The following is a 16,331-nucleotide window of genomic DNA, read 5'->3' on the forward strand; positions in this document are numbered from 1 at the left end:
TATGTATATGACTAATATATCAGGAGACGCGGTAGTGTCTCCGGCCATGTTCAAACCCTAAAAGACCTTAAAAGACACTACAAGTCTCCTTATCCTGCACCATCAAAGTCCATTTTTTGGGGGTGTAGAACTACTAAAATATAAAAAATTTTGAATTGCACGTAATATAACCTGAAAGGCGGCATCGCCACGAGTAATTTGAGCCAAAAAAAATAAAATCGGTCAAGCTGTTCTGGAGATACAAGCGGTCAAAAAGTGACGTTTTTCATGAAAAATGAAGTAACGTCGTCTTCTTCTTCTTCTTCTTCTTCTTTTTCTTCTTCTACTACTTCTTCTTCTTCTTCTTCTTCTTTTTCTTCTCTGTCCGCATATAAATCTCTTCTCACCTTTCACTCACACCTCCCTCAACTTCCACCCACGCCTTTCCCACCCACGTCCACCCCCACCCCCACCCCCAACCCACCAACACTCCCACCCCTCTTTCGCCTTTTTCACCCTCTTTCGTCCTCTCTTACCCTCTTTCACCCCTCTTTCGCCCTCTCGCACACCCTCTTTTCGTCCTCTTTCACTCTCTTTCCATTCTCTCTCATCCGTTCAACCCTCTTTCACCCGCTTCATTCCCTCTCACCCCCTTCGTCCTCTTCACCCTCTTTCATTCCCTCTCACCCCCTTCGTCCTCTTTCACCCTCTTTCATTCTCTCTCACCCTCTTTCGTCCTCTTTCACCCTCTTTCGTCTCTTCACTCTCTTTCGTCCTCTCTCGCCCTCTTTCATTTTTTCTCACCCTCTTTTACCCTCTTTCGTCCTCTTGTTCACCTTCTTTCACTCATCTTTCGGTCCTCTCTCACCCTCTTTCATTCTTTCTCACCCTCTTTCGCCCTCTCTCATCCTCTTTCGACCTCTTCATCACACTCTTTCGTCCTCTTTCACCCTCTTTCGTCCTCTTTCACCCTCTTTCGTTCTCTCTTCTCACCCCATTTCGCCTTCGACCTCTTTTGTCCTCTGTCACCCTCTTTCGTCCTCTCTCACCCTCTCTCACCTCTTTCACCCTCGTACGTCCTTTCTCACCCTCTTTTCGTTCTCTTTCACCCTTTTTCGCCTAACTCGTCTTCTCTTACCCTCATTTGTCCTCTCTCACCCTATCTCCAAAAAATTATAAAAATGAAAAGGTCAAGCCATGTTCAAAAGAAGGTCCTCAAAAATTTAAACCTAGTCTGTACAATGAAAAATAATTACTCGTAATTCCAGAGTTCCAATTTGTTAATATCGAATAATGTATTTGTTTCAAGTAATGGCAGTAGAGTCTGTTGCGAACGCGCGGCTTGAACCGTGGTCCGACGCGAAGCTGCGACGAACGAGCATGCTCGGCCTTTTTAGGGCCGCGTCTCGCGCGCCGCCTCTCAAATCCTTCACCCGTTTTTTTTTTTTTTTTATTGGAAAGAAATCATAGGAATCTCATGAGAGATGTGATGGATGGACAATAGGATAATTGTTGAGTGGACTGTATCTTAATAGGGTGATCGCGCACCCATGTGTGCGCTGAGATTGATGATTTACGCAGGAAGCCGAATTGAAAAGAAGTCTTGAAGTTGATGAACAAAAACAGATCAATTTATTATTTTACAAGTCAGAAAGTCACCTGGACTTGACACAAACAAATCAAAGAAAAAAGAACAAAAACTCGATATGAGAATCGAAAGCGTTTGCTGTACACGTTTCGAAGCTCGCGATCACAAAAGAAAAAACTGTTTGTTCGATATCGACACCAATGTCTTTTGTCGCAAGAAAAAACAATGTCTTATTTGAAAGTCACGATCGCGAATCGTACAACAACAAATTTGTCCTCTTGTGGACGACCGTTATAATTTATCGAACACGCGCACATATGATTTGACGCGACTCAATAATTGTCTTCAATTATGTGACATTCAATCCTCCAGCAGGATCCGAATATTTGTAATGTTCGATCACGTGCATTTATATGCAATTAACTATCACACAGAATCCTCCAGAAGGATTCGAATATTCGCAGGAGTCGATCACGTGTACGCAGCGTGCACAATACGACGGCGAATTCGTCGCGACGGCGTACTACGACAATTGTGAGAGAGAGCGCGGGAGAGAGAGAGAGAGAGAGAGAACGAGCGAGAGAGAGAATGCACGACATGCATTCACCGATACGCGAATATCGCAGTGAATCCTCTAGCAGGATCCGAATACTCGTAATGTTCGATCACGTGCACGTAGCATGCACGAGACAATGGCGAATTCGTCGCGAGAACGTGTATGTTGCGTCGCGAACGAGATCCGATTACCCGTTAACTCTTCACTCTCGATATGTCACAAAATACCGCGCAAATCTGTTCGTATTTGTCGCGATAATACATTCACGCACTTATTACACCGTAACGCGAATTCTTTGGTCTGACTTGCGACCAACGCCGGCTCTCTCTCCGCGACGACTGTCTCCGACGGAATGCTACCCTCATCGATCACGCTATCGACCGCCTGATCGCGAGGGGTACACGCGGAACGCGCTAATTGGCCGAAAATTTGCTTCCGCGGCGCTTCCCGCGGTGCGTGCCGCGAGGTGCTGCCGTGTTAGGCCCGCGGCAATTGCTTTTACCTAAATTCTCGACTGATTCGTAAATTTTCGTTTAATCGAGCGCGGCGAATTTTTCTCAATCCTAAACAGAGTCAAATACATACCTACGTATATGCAGTTTTTGCTGTTAATTGTACTTGAATGAAAAAAATAATTAAATGATTTAAATATAGCACATTTTAAATCAAGAAACTTATATAATCGAACTCTGTTTAGGAAAAGGTAGAACATTTCATTTGCCTCTGTCTTTACAAGAAACATTGGATAAGGTATGTCCTCCGGAAGATCCTATAAATTTCAATCACGAGTTGCACATTTTCGTTCGAGGTATACCCAAGAAATCTAAAGTGGTTTGGGAAAATTTGGTAGATATTAATAAAATGTATAAGGCTTTACAATGGTTGAAAGAAAATAATCCTCATTACTCAAAAATTCGTCTTCCAGCGTCATCTGATGATCTATTAAAGGATAAGTTGCAGGAAACAGAATATAGGATTGTCGATGAGAAAAGCGACAATGACGAAATAAATGAGGTGGTTGAAGAATTACCAGCATTGAATTTGTACAATGTAAGCAAAACAAAAATAATAATGATCAAACCGTTTTAAAACGTACGGCTTTTCTCACACAAATCACTGAACATTCGGATATTAACGATCAGTATACAATATACCCAATACACGCGAAAAGAATCGATAACGAATCTGCATTGAAGCTTTATCAAATGGTGAAAATTGAAGATTTTCCAATAGATAATCGTTATAAATATCTGGATGTCATGTGTTTCCCTGATTTATATCCTGATGGTGTCAATGGACAACGAGAAGATAGAAACTTTGCATTGCCGGAATATTTATTTATTAGAACACGAGTGATGTCGAAACATAGTAGATTCAGGTTGAATCTGCAGTATCTGTTTTTCCTTCTCAATGATGCTAACTACCGACAGTTGAAAAGTGGTATCTATTATACGATGATGGTTACTAACCCACGAGAGAGATACACTGCTGGTAGATACTTGAACGAATTGAAAGGTTACGAATTAGAATCGAATTTAATGAGTATTTTCGCAAAATTGAGAAATACGGATCAATTTTGGCGACAACCGTCCAATAATGTAAAATGCATGACTTTGCATTACGGTCCAGCGACGTGGTTTTTGACTTTGAGTCCTAGTGAATGGAAATGGTCCGATTTGGGTGAATATTTACGAGATATGAATCCCGATAAAGAGAAGTTAGGCATCAGCGAACTAATCGCATACGATCCTGTAAGTACTTCTAGATTCATGTGCATAAAATTCAAAGCCATGATTGATTTTATTTGTTCGTCCGATAATCCAATAGGAAAGGTTATTCATTACTTCTGGCGACTGGAATATCAACGTAGAAGTATCCAGCACATGCATTGTATGATTTGGATAAAAGATGCTCCAGTATTAGGAAAATCGCCGGATGAAGAAGTTGCTACGTTTATTCAAAAATACGTAACGTGTGAAATTCCAGATGAAAATGTTTCGCCAACGTTGTACGATACGGTAATAAGTGATCAGAATCATAAACATAACTCGTATTGCATGCGTACAAAAAAAACGGAAATTAATATATACAGAAAGTGTCGGTTCGATTTTCCTCGGCCAATTACTGAGAATTTCGTTTTAAGAGACGTTATCACTTCGATAGTCGATAGAAAAAATTTACGCAGTAAGAGCAGATTGTACGATCTTCCTCGCAAGAAGTCGGAAAGGTTTATAAACGATTATAATCCGGCTATCAAATTAGCCTGAGAGGGAAATATAGACATACAATTTATTGGAGAAAAATCAGAGTTTTTAAACTCATATTTAACAAAATACACGACAAAGTCGGAAAAATGCAATACAGACTTTGAAGTGATAGATTCGAATAAGTCCTTGGCATCGAAACTGTGGAATTTTGCAATGCGTTCATTAAATAACAGAGAATGCGGTGCTTTAGAAGCTGCGGATACATTATTAGGGAATTCCTTGTACGGTATGGATAATGATACCATGGTCAAATGGATCGATGTTAATGAGGTGAGAAATAGAAAAGTTAAAACATTTAATGAAATTAAAGCTTTTGATGAAAATTCTACAAATATTTACTGTTCGTCACTCATCGATGATTACTATCCAAATAGACCTCAGGAATTAGAATCATTGAATTTGTACGATTTTGCCAGATTCTGGGAAATTACGAAACAGATGTCAAATAATGACGAAGTCAAGTGTTACAAACTGGCATCGGGTTTATTTAAAAAAAACGAAAAAAGGGTTATTTAATTAACCATTATCGATTTAATATAAAAACTGAGCCCGAAAAATACTTTTACTCACTCGCTGCTTCTTCTGTTCAAACCACAGATTTGAGTGAACTCAAAGGTACATTCGAGACTTACACGGATGCCTTTAAGAATTCAGAGTCTGTTTTAACAAAGGCAATGAAATATCACGAAAGGCTCGAAGAAATACAGAAAGCTTTTGAGAACGTTGCTGAATTAATCTGGAAGCGCGAAAATGATCTGAAAACAGCAGACAGAGACAAATCCGATGACGATGAACTGGATTGTAATCCGATAAAAGCTGACGACGCGATGAAAGATCTGGAAGATTTTGGTAAGACTGACGACCCGATTGATTTATCGCAAATGATGTCGCAATTGAACAAAGACCAGAAAAGAGTCTTTGATGGAGTATGCCAAGTTTTACAAGATAAGAATCAGATTCTGCGACTGTACGTAAGTGGCGAGGGTGGTACAGGGAAAAGTTTTCTAATGGAAACGATTAAACATTGGATCAGAATAAATTTGGAAAAAACGACTGCCATATCTGCTCCCACGGGTATCGCAGCATTCAATATCGATGGCTTGACAATCCATAGAATGTTTCAACTACCGGTTAGTCATGAATCTACACCAAAATATACGCAATTGTCAGACATGGTCTTGAAAACTTTGAGAGACAAATTAAAGAATCTCGAATTATTTATAATCGAAGGAATTACATGTAACAATGCAATGATGGATTTAGGAACGACTGTATTCAGTGATGGTCAAGCCTATGTAGGTTTGTCACGAGTAAGTAAATTGGAAGGCTTACATTTGATAAATTTCAATCCAGCATCAGTTAAAGCAAACTCGAGAGCCATTGTAGAATATAATCGACTGAGATCTATATTCAAATCTGAACTGCCACAAATCAATCCGTCCGAGAAAAAGGTTGTGAAAATGTACGATCGTCGATGGGATATCCCTAATATCATTGATGATATGCAGAATTATGATTGTGAGGAACCAGAAAGTATAGTTACGTGGAAAATATATGGCCTTTGCAATAACGATGCTGTTTCGTGTTACGCTAATGTAATATTACAATGTGCGTTTCATTGCGTACGTATTAAGTAACAAATACTAAAAAATAAAGCATCGAATGCATTGATTGATGCTATCTGCGCGTATGGTGAACGTAAATATTGCAACATTCAAGCGGTTAGAAAATCTGTCGGAAAACGCTTCGAAGAACGAACACAACAAGATGTTTCGGAATTTTTTACGGCTCTAATGTCGACGTATTCCGACATCAATGATGTATTAAAACTCGAATTAAAGCACGTAACATGTTGCTCGAATATCAAATGTAATTACAATGTAACTAAGCTGGAAAGCAGTAGTTTGTTAATATTACCTATACATTTGACATTAAAAAGGAAAAAAGGTGTCACTCTACAAAGTTTGATTAATATAGAATTTTCTAAATGGGAAACGATAAACGGCAATTGTAACGAATGTAAGGGCACCGTGTTGAAAAAGAAAACCGTAATCGAATCAACTTTATCCGTCGTAGTAATACAGCTCAATTTATATACTTTTGTAAACGGTGCTTCTAAAAAAATTATCAACAATCGGATTACCGCCGTGCCGACGAGTAATATCACCATTAATAAAAAAAAGTACAAGCTAATAAGCGCTATATTTCACGAAGGTGAAGAAATGAATCGTGGTCACTACACGTGTATGTTGAGAGCTGACACAAAATCGGAATGGTATTGCTCTAATAATATAGAAGTGTTCAAGAAAAAATGACCCAAAGGAGCACAAGGGGCATACATATTGTTCTTAGAACAGATTAAATAATGGCGCTGTATAAAGGCTGCCGTAAACGCTACATTAAAACATCAACTGTTCTAGCGCTGTATAAAAGTTGCCGTAAGCGCCAAAATAAAATATCGGCTGCTCTGGCGCTTTATAAAAACTGCTGTAAGCGCTGCATTAAAACGAGTGCAATAAGTTTCTAATTTGACCTAGGCTTCATGACATTTCAAAAAGTATCATCAAGAAAAAAATTATCAGACAGAAATATGTATGTCGTGTTAAAATCGGAGAGACGAAGAAAAATATATGGTTGCGTTCTCACGAGAATGGGCGATGGAGGGGCCCATTCTTTATTTTCAATATTCATACAAGAATATAAATTCATTCTGTTGCAATTGAAATAAATGTGCAATGTATCGTTAAAAGTTATTACAATTATACAAACATTTACATATATGATTAAATAAAATATATATGTATACTATAATATAATTATATATTTTATATATGTACATATATACCATATATTTCAATTATTTTGAACTGTATTGCATAAATTGTTACTTATACAAAGTTATGTGATAAGAATCAAAAATACATATATTTGTGATACTTGAATTACTAGAAAGCTGCTCTATATATCTGTACTTTAAAAAGTAAGTGATATCCTAAAAAAAATCATAAAAATGAAAAGGACAGGCCATGTTCAAAAGAAGGTACTCAAAAATTTAAACGATCTAATAATAAATTATCACGAAAAGTAACTGATATGTTATTCAAGGTGCCAGTTCAAAGTGAACATACGTAAAGTGTATATTATCTAAATTTAGTAATAATATATTACCATGAAAAGTAACTGTGATATTTTATTCAAGGTGCAAGTTCACATTGAATATACATACATATAAGTAAAACTGATTACAATTTGATTCTAGAAAATAAGTGCGATATGTTATTCTTAGTGCACAAAATATAATAGTCGTTTATAGAGATTTGATTTGAAATTCATACTAGCCCGTACAATGAAAAATAATTGCTCGTAATTCCAGAGTACCAATTTGTTAATGACTCAGAAAAATAACATGGCGGCCTGCTCTCAAAAAACTTTCGATGGGTAGAATAAATAATTGAAATAAGAGTTGTGAAAATTGTATAAATTAAAAACCTCCAATCTTTCTTTAGTAAAATTTCGAATTTTCGTATCAACTTCCGATTTGTGTTATACCGTATTTTCGGAGAGTAAGTTATTGATCAGAAAACTTTGCCTTGTTGCTCGAAACGGGTGTATATTAAGTAAAATTTATAAATGTACAGTTCTCAGGTCAACTACAATAAAGCTATACGCTCAAAAAGTTTACTGATTATTTGTCGTAATATACAATAAAAAATTACATATTAATTATTCAAGATACAAGTGAGAAATAAATATCATTAAAATATACAAAAAAAATTTATCAATTTGACTCTGAAAAGTAAGTGACATGGTTCTCAAAGTGCAAGGTTTCATTTGACTTACAATTTTCTTCAGAAACACAGAAGAAAAAGGTATTTGTATATAGTTTTGTATATTCACTTCGTTGTGTGTGCAGAGCTTTTAAAAATACGTTGAATCCTTATTCTAATCTAATCTTCTTCTAATGTAATACTTTTTGTATTTCAAATGTTGTAGTAATTATTCTGTAAGAGCTTTGACATTATTTCTAAATGGACATCGAGAAACATCATAGTTTTTTGAGAGCAGGCCGCCATGTTATTTTTCTGAGTCATTAACAAATTGGTACTCTGGAATTACGAGCAATTATTTTTCATTGTACGGGCTAGTATGAATTTCAAATCAAATCTCTATAAACGACTATTATATTTTGTGCACTAAGAATAACATATCGCACTTATTTTCTAGAATCAAATTGTAATCAGTTTTACTTATATGTATGTATATTCAATGTGAACTTGCACCTTGAATAAAATATCACAGTTACTTTTCATGGTAATATATTATTACTAAATTTAGATAATATACACTTTACGTATGTTCACTTTGAACTGGCACCTTGAATAACATATCAGTTACTTTTCGTGATAATTTATTATTAGATCGTTTAAATTTTTGAGTACCTTCTTTTGAACATGGCCTGACCTTTTCATTTTTATGATTTTTTTAGGATCTTCGTTTCTTTCATGCTGTCTTGTCTTCTGACACACACACACTCTCTCTCTCTCTCTCTCTCTCTCTTTCTCTTGCTCGTTCATAATTGTATGCGAGTGATTTGAGAGAGAGAAAATATGCTTTCTAAAAATTAAAGTATGTAGGTATAATACGCTAATATTATATATATGTGTATATATGTATATATATATATATATACACATATATATAATATTGGCATATTATATCTACATACTTATATATATATGTAGAAATAATAATAAAAAATAATAAATAATAAATAAATAAAAAAATAAAATAATAAATAATAAAATAATAAAATAATAAATAAAATAAAATAAAATAATAAATAATAAAATAATAAAATAAAATAAAATAATAAATAATAAAATAAAATAAAATAATAAATAGTAAAATAAAATAAAATAATAATTATATATAATATAAATTGTAGAAATCTATACTTATAAAATAGAATATTGTTGTTTCACATTGTGTGAGCAGATAGCATGGATGGCATATTATATATATATATATATATATATATATATATATTCCATATTTGTTTATGATTATTTCGGACATGTATTTTATTTTACATATATATCGATTTGTTTTTGCTTTATATTCGTTTCATGACTAACTTTAGAGTATACACAAATATCTTATTTTTATCTTATACAATGTATGATTATATACATATTTGAGTATATAATCAATACAATTGCAACCATATGTATGTCTAATAAAACTTGAAGTAAAGCGTAATACGAATTTATTAAATAAAAGTATCTTATACGTTTTATATACTCAAATGTATTTTGTAAAATTGACAAAATATATTTTAGACAAAATAAAAAAATATAAAAGACAATTATTTTATTGCATAACAACACCTGCCGAGATAAGTTGTAGAAATTTCTACTTATAAAATAGAATATTGTTATTTCACATTGTGTGAGATAGCACGGATGGCATATTATATATATATATATATATATATATATATATATATAAGTAGAAATTTCTACAACTTATCTCGGCAGGTGTTGTTATGCAATAATAAAATTGTATTTTATATTTTTTTATTTTGTCTAAAATATATTTTGTCAATTTTACAAAATACATTTGAGTATATGAAACGTATAAGATACTTTTATTTAATAAATTTGTATTACGTTTTACTTCAAGTTTTATTAGACATACATATGGTTGCAATTGTATTGATTATATACTCAAATATGTATATAATCATACCTTGTATAAGATAAAAATAAGATATTTGTGTATACTCTAAAGTTAGTCATGAAACGAATATAAAGCAAAAACAAATCGATATATATTGTTATACTCCAAATGACTATAACTATATTATATTAAATATAGTTTTAATAATAAATTAGTAAGTCGGCTATTATACAATCATTTGAGAAACGTTCTCACGCTCTCGAGAAGCGCTTATCGCGAAAAGACGCAAACGCGATGAAATATAAGCGTTACACCGAAAACCGCGAATCGCAAGCGAAGAATCAACCTGCTTCGCTTGCACCTAGATAAAAGCGTGTGAATAAAAATTAGCCAATGAAAGAGCTTCTCTACATCTTCCCCCGAAAGATGTAGAAAAGGGCAGGAGACTACCGCGAACGGAGAGCGAGGCAATGAAGTCAGTCGCTAACGAAAATCCAAAAAGTCAAGTCGCTAATTAGAACCTAACCAGGAGTCGAAGACAAGCCGCAGAATATAAACTATCATCTGTAATCTGACTATCGAGAGCGAGCATACTTAACTAACCACCCAGGTGGGATTACACCGAATTAAACCAACTCAAGAAATAAGGGAAATAAAAGATTTATTCAGATAAACAAGCGAAGTTAGTCAAAGTGGAGACGCCCGCCGATCCTAGGATCCTCATCCTTCAGTCGACTGAGACCCCAAAATTTTCCGTGCCTTCCCGGAGGCACAACAATTTGGTGGCAGCGGTGGGATAGCCGGAGATCGCCGAGGTTCCCTCACAAGGCGAAGACCTGTAAAAACACAAAATTTAATAAATGTGTTAGACGGGCACGTCAGTAATACTGACGGGAACAAACAGACACCACGACAAGAACGAGAGAAAGAGAGAGAGCGGACAACATAAGCAGTGCAACGAGTGATAAGCAGCAGAGAATCGAAAAGGATCGCCGACGTCCAAGGACAACGTCGACCTACGACAACCTCAAGGGCAGCGCATCATCACGAGCGACGACCCGCCGTATCTATCACCAACACGGAGCAGCCGTTATCAGCCCACGAGAGATCGAGTTGCAGCAGCAGCAGCCGACCCGTATAGAGCGTAACGATGCGAACCGTAGTACTGTAAGTCCGAATTTTATTAATTGCGTGGATGTCGGAAAGACCCGAAACCCCTCAGCAACCGATAGCGAATAAATCGTGGCTGTTTAGCGACTCAGCCAAGCAGGCAATAAAGGCATTGCCACTGACTTTAGAAAATCTCGAAACGGTGCGAATAAAATTAGAAGCGCGTTACTCGAGCGAAAGCGACTCAGAATTACCTACTCACGCGATAACCAAACTCGAATTTCCGTTTGATACTTTCGACGAAAGTCTATTTGCGAAAGAAGAAATCGACGCCGATATAAAAATAAGAAGAGAAATTAAAGTACGCGTAAGTCGAACTCCTAGTAACGTGTCGCAACGCGGAGAATTCTCGCTTACGTCCTACGACAGCAGCATTTTTGATCCTAACGAATATCAAAACGACATGTCGCGAACACCGCCAAACGGTGCCAAGAACGTATCCGAGGGTGCTGTTGACCGTGAAATCAACCGCCTACGTGATGCTGTAGCACGCGACTATGACGCGTATAGATCACCTGATAATCGCAGGGTAGACGCCGATAGTCCTTTATTGCGCGAGTTAATACAGGGTATGCGTGAAATACAAACAGATGTGCGTGCGGAAATAGATGCAATGCGCGAGGAAATGCGTAGAGAAATACGTGCGTCATTGTCTCGCGGAGAGGAATCGGACGACAGCCGTCGAGAATTCCACAGGCGTACGCACAACCGAAACATGATACCGGATCGCGATAACCCAAGAAATTCCCACGAATACATTAACGACCGGGACGATATAGTAAGGTACGACAATCGACAGAACATACGCGACGATGTACGCTATCAAGACGCGAACAGAAATCGATATGGTAGAGACGCGAACGATAGGTACGACAATCGACGCGACTCGCGAGACTGCTCACGCGACCGAGTCCTGGACAGACGTGAGGAAGAGAGATCCGACATCGCATACGGACGCAGCGAGTACGACGTAAAAAACCGTAGAAATACGCGCGGAAGACACATGACACTAAAGGAAGCAAGGGAACTTATACCCACTTTCCACGGCGAGTCACAGCGCGAACTCAATGAATTCCTAGATGCATGCACGTATGCTATCAATCATATAGATAGACGCGACGAGGACAGTCTCGTTTGGGGCATTCTTAGCACAAAAGTCAAGGGAAAGGCTTGGCTTGATTGCAAAACGCTAGATATACGTACTTACGAGGAGTTAAAAAGACAATTAGAATCAACGTATCAAAGCAAGCATACGACTACCCATTTACAAATCGAGTTTAATTCCCTTAAACAAAAAGCAAACGAAGACTCACAAGCTTTCGGAATTCGCGTCGAGACTATTGCAATGGAGCTCTATGAGTCAATGATCGAGGGACGAGCGCGCTCCACGACGGAAAAACGCGTTATCCTCGAGACGATACAAAGTCAGGCGTTGCATAATTTCCAGACAGGACTACGCGAGGAAATTCAAACCATCGTTAGGTCACGGGATTATCGTACATTGAAAGATGCTATTAACGCAGCAATAACGGAAGAAAAGGTCAGAAACGCAAATGCGACCCGATTGACTAAAAATAACCACCGGGATATAAAGTCGTCATTGCGAGATATCGAAAAAATTATTTGCTACAAATGTGGAAAACCAGGCCACATCGGGCGAGAATGCCGTAGTAGTAAATACGCGTTTCCGAAACCGGAGAAGAAAGATCGCGTAACTACGGTAGAAAAATTTTGCAACTATTGCAAGAAGCGTGGGCATAACCGCGACGAGTGCTGGACTTTAAATAGACGGCCAAAAACGACATCAAGTCACGATAAAACAAACAGTAATAAAAAATCGCGTAACATTAATGCAACCGAAAGTCGTAAGAATCCGAAAACGAGAAACAGTGATACGGATTCCGAGCGTAGCAGCGACAAGGACGAGCGAAACAGCGATGAAGACGGAGAGCGCGGAGATAAGGTTAAGAAGACTCGCGCGCTCGAATATCAGGTGACTCATGTGCGTTCGACGCTTCGCGAGAAGGCAAGCTTAAACTTGATAACCTTACCGATACGAGAAATAAAAACCGGCAAAATTAATATGCTTTACGATGCCGGTGCTACTGTCTCTCTAATAAAGGTCAAACTTTTAAAAGGCGAAACCGAAATCCATAAAAACAAAATTACTTTGATCGGAATAACCGGGCACAAAGCGCGAACAATAGGAAAATTTTTCGCGACCATCGATCTGGACGACCGAAAAATTAAACACGCAATCTACGTCGTGAAAGACGATTTCCCGATGAAATATGATGGGATAATAGGAATAGATTTCCTGAAAAAACAAGAAGTTTCGTGCGATTATAGGAAACAGGAGCTGCAAATAGGAAACGCGGTAATAAAATTGCGCCCGTATAAAAAGATTCTATTAAAACCGCGTAGTAAAACTATTGTACAAACTACAACAAATTGTAACAAAATAGGCGTGATAAAAGCCGAACAAACCGCGCCAGGAATTTTTATCAGACGATGCCTAGTCGAACCAAAAAATTTTCGATGCCCTGTCAGCATGATTAATACGACTGATACTACCGTAGAGATTGACACGCCACTTGTAACTGTAGAAGACATATGTGAAGATAACGCACACGAGATATATACTATACGAGTAGGTGACGCGTATAACTCGACATCGCGTAAACAAAGAAAAAAAATCGAATCAAAAAACTATTATGATAAAAACGCGAAAGAAATAAAATTTAAAGTCGGAAATAAGGTACTTGTATACGATGAAACGCTACGACAAGGACAACCAAAGAAACTTGACGCCTTATGGGCAGGACCGTATACAATAATAGAAAAAAATTCAAGCGTCAATTACACAGTAAAGAAAGGAAGAAAAAGCGATACGCATACACACAACAAAGCTAATGCACAAACAAATTAAAACTATTTATTGAAAATTAGGACTTACCTAATTGTCTGCTTCGTCCTCGTGACATACACGTCCATAAGGGAGAGGCCGCCCCTCTTGCAGAGCCCTCAGGGTTTGCATGGCCGGAATCATGAATCCCTCCTCGGGAGGCACCAAAGCAACTTCGCGCACAACGCGCACACCAGACCGTACATTTACACTCACGTGTAAAGAGAACGGAAAGGAGCTAGCCGCATATCTTGCGACAGCCCGTTCAAAACGGTTGGTCGGCAATGCCGGCCCCACAACTGGGCCCACACATCTAAGAAACCTCGAACAAAAGAAACATATCGGTTCCCACCAGGGCACAAACTCTACATGGCATCGCGAGCAATCAAACCACATATCAGAACCAAACATTTTTTTTGTATTAGACGACGCAACGGTAGTAATAAAGCAAAGGTTGTCATAAGACTAAAGGGACGACAAAAGACATATAGAACGAACGCTTCTCTTGCTTGATAAAAAATTGCAAACAAAAGCATATACTCACAATCAAGGACAAAGTAGTAAGAAGAATTATATGTATATCATTACAAGGCACTCTCACTCTTAGCCTGCAACGCTGCAGTACTCAAGAAGAAAAGTGAGAAGGGTCAACCGTATGAGATAACAGAATTCAAACATAGTCCAGGAATATATTTCTAGCAAATTGACAATTACATGAAACAGACAGAAACTATAGACAACGACTTACAAAACAACGAACAAAATTTTTTTTTGCACAGAAGCAATTTGTCTACCCAATGACATTTATCGGAATAACAACGACAGTACCCGCAATAGCCATTATAGCATAGATAATAATAAAAAGAAAAAAAAATAATAAAAATAAAAACGAAAAATAGCCAAGAGTAATAATAAACGATGACTTCGAAATACCGCGATCAATACTAAAAAGAAGTCAAAGTACTAGATTTTAAGAAACGATTATAGAACCTACTATGTATCGGAGAAACTATAATTGTACATAGAATAAGATATCAACATAATCAAATATTGTTAAAACCAATGGTATAACGAAAAACTTCGTACCTCCGTTTTTCTTTTTTAACGGGGGAGGGATGTTATAGCCCGAAAGGCTATAATTACAAGTTAATGGATATAAAATCCGCGTGGAGACCTCTGATGCAGCAGCGGGCCGGAAACCGCGAAGACGCAAGCTAAGAGCTTCATCTTTCGAACAGCTCTTAGCTCAAAATCTAGCCGCGTATGCAAAAGCTTCGCACCAATCGAGTGCCTGTCGCCAGGCACCCCTTCCAAATGAAATAACGAAAAACTGAGTTCACGTAAGAACTCGGGAGTGAACAGAGAGCGAGTTGAATTAGACCAACCTACCGAGACACATCGAGGATAACTCCCGACTCGTAATCAGACGAGTCGTTAATTAGCTAAAGTCAGAATAAATCTAGAGTCGCGTCAAACGAACGAAAAAGAGAAACGAAGTTACCAGAGGTTTTTTAAATAACCATACGCCGAGTCTTGTTAAGATTATATATACAATACCAGTATACATATATATATATATTGAATAAAGAAGTAATACTACATTAAACAAGACTAAAATCTACGGAGAAACCCCGACGATTCAGAAGTCCACTTCCTAATCCGGCAACATCCCTTCTGTGTCTCACGCGAGGCACAACAATATGTAAAATAAAATACATGTCCAAAATAATCATAAACAAATATGGAATACAAAATACATAATACGTCTGTGGATAGTTATTTGACTGAGTAAAGTAGAATAATGGTACGTCTATCTTATACATTTATTCTCTTTGTTTCAGAATGAAGAAAACTTAAATATACTATGAAAATAAACTATATATTATATATATTATATATATATATATATAATTAAAAATTCCTTCAAAACTATTCACTTATAAGTCATCATAGTTTCTGAATATATTCTAATAATACTGTGAAGTTATCCTTTAAAAAAAAAATTTGTTGACTAAATATTATTTGGCAACATTTTTATATATAACGCAAAACATATTATTTTGTAAGAGTTTTAACAAGGCTCTGTAATATAAATATAAATTTAAAGATATAAGACAGGCAGTAAGAGCCAACTCGCGGATGACAGTGCGTTATCCTAACGAAACTAAATTTTTTTCGTTAGGATTA

The 16,331-nt window shown here is 36.9% G+C and overlaps 1 long non-coding RNA gene across 1 annotated transcript; it reads right to left on the reverse strand.

The window, feature by feature from the left end:
* Window positions 1-10,713: 10,713 nt before the first annotated feature.
* Window positions 10,714-15,863, reverse strand: LOC146721632 (uncharacterized). Its single transcript, XR_014925592.1, has 2 exons — window positions 14,196-15,863; window positions 10,714-10,905 (listed from the first exon to the last, which is right to left on the reverse strand). It is a non-coding gene; the product is annotated as an uncharacterized LOC146721632 (long non-coding RNA).
* Window positions 15,864-16,331: the final 468 nt, after the last annotated feature.

Source organism: Nylanderia fulva, unplaced genomic scaffold (assembly GCF_048542155.1).
Source record: "Nylanderia fulva isolate GAGA-0341 unplaced genomic scaffold, ASM4854215v1 Scaffold440, whole genome shotgun sequence".
Classification (NCBI taxonomy): domain Eukaryota; kingdom Metazoa; phylum Arthropoda; class Insecta; order Hymenoptera; family Formicidae; genus Nylanderia; species Nylanderia fulva.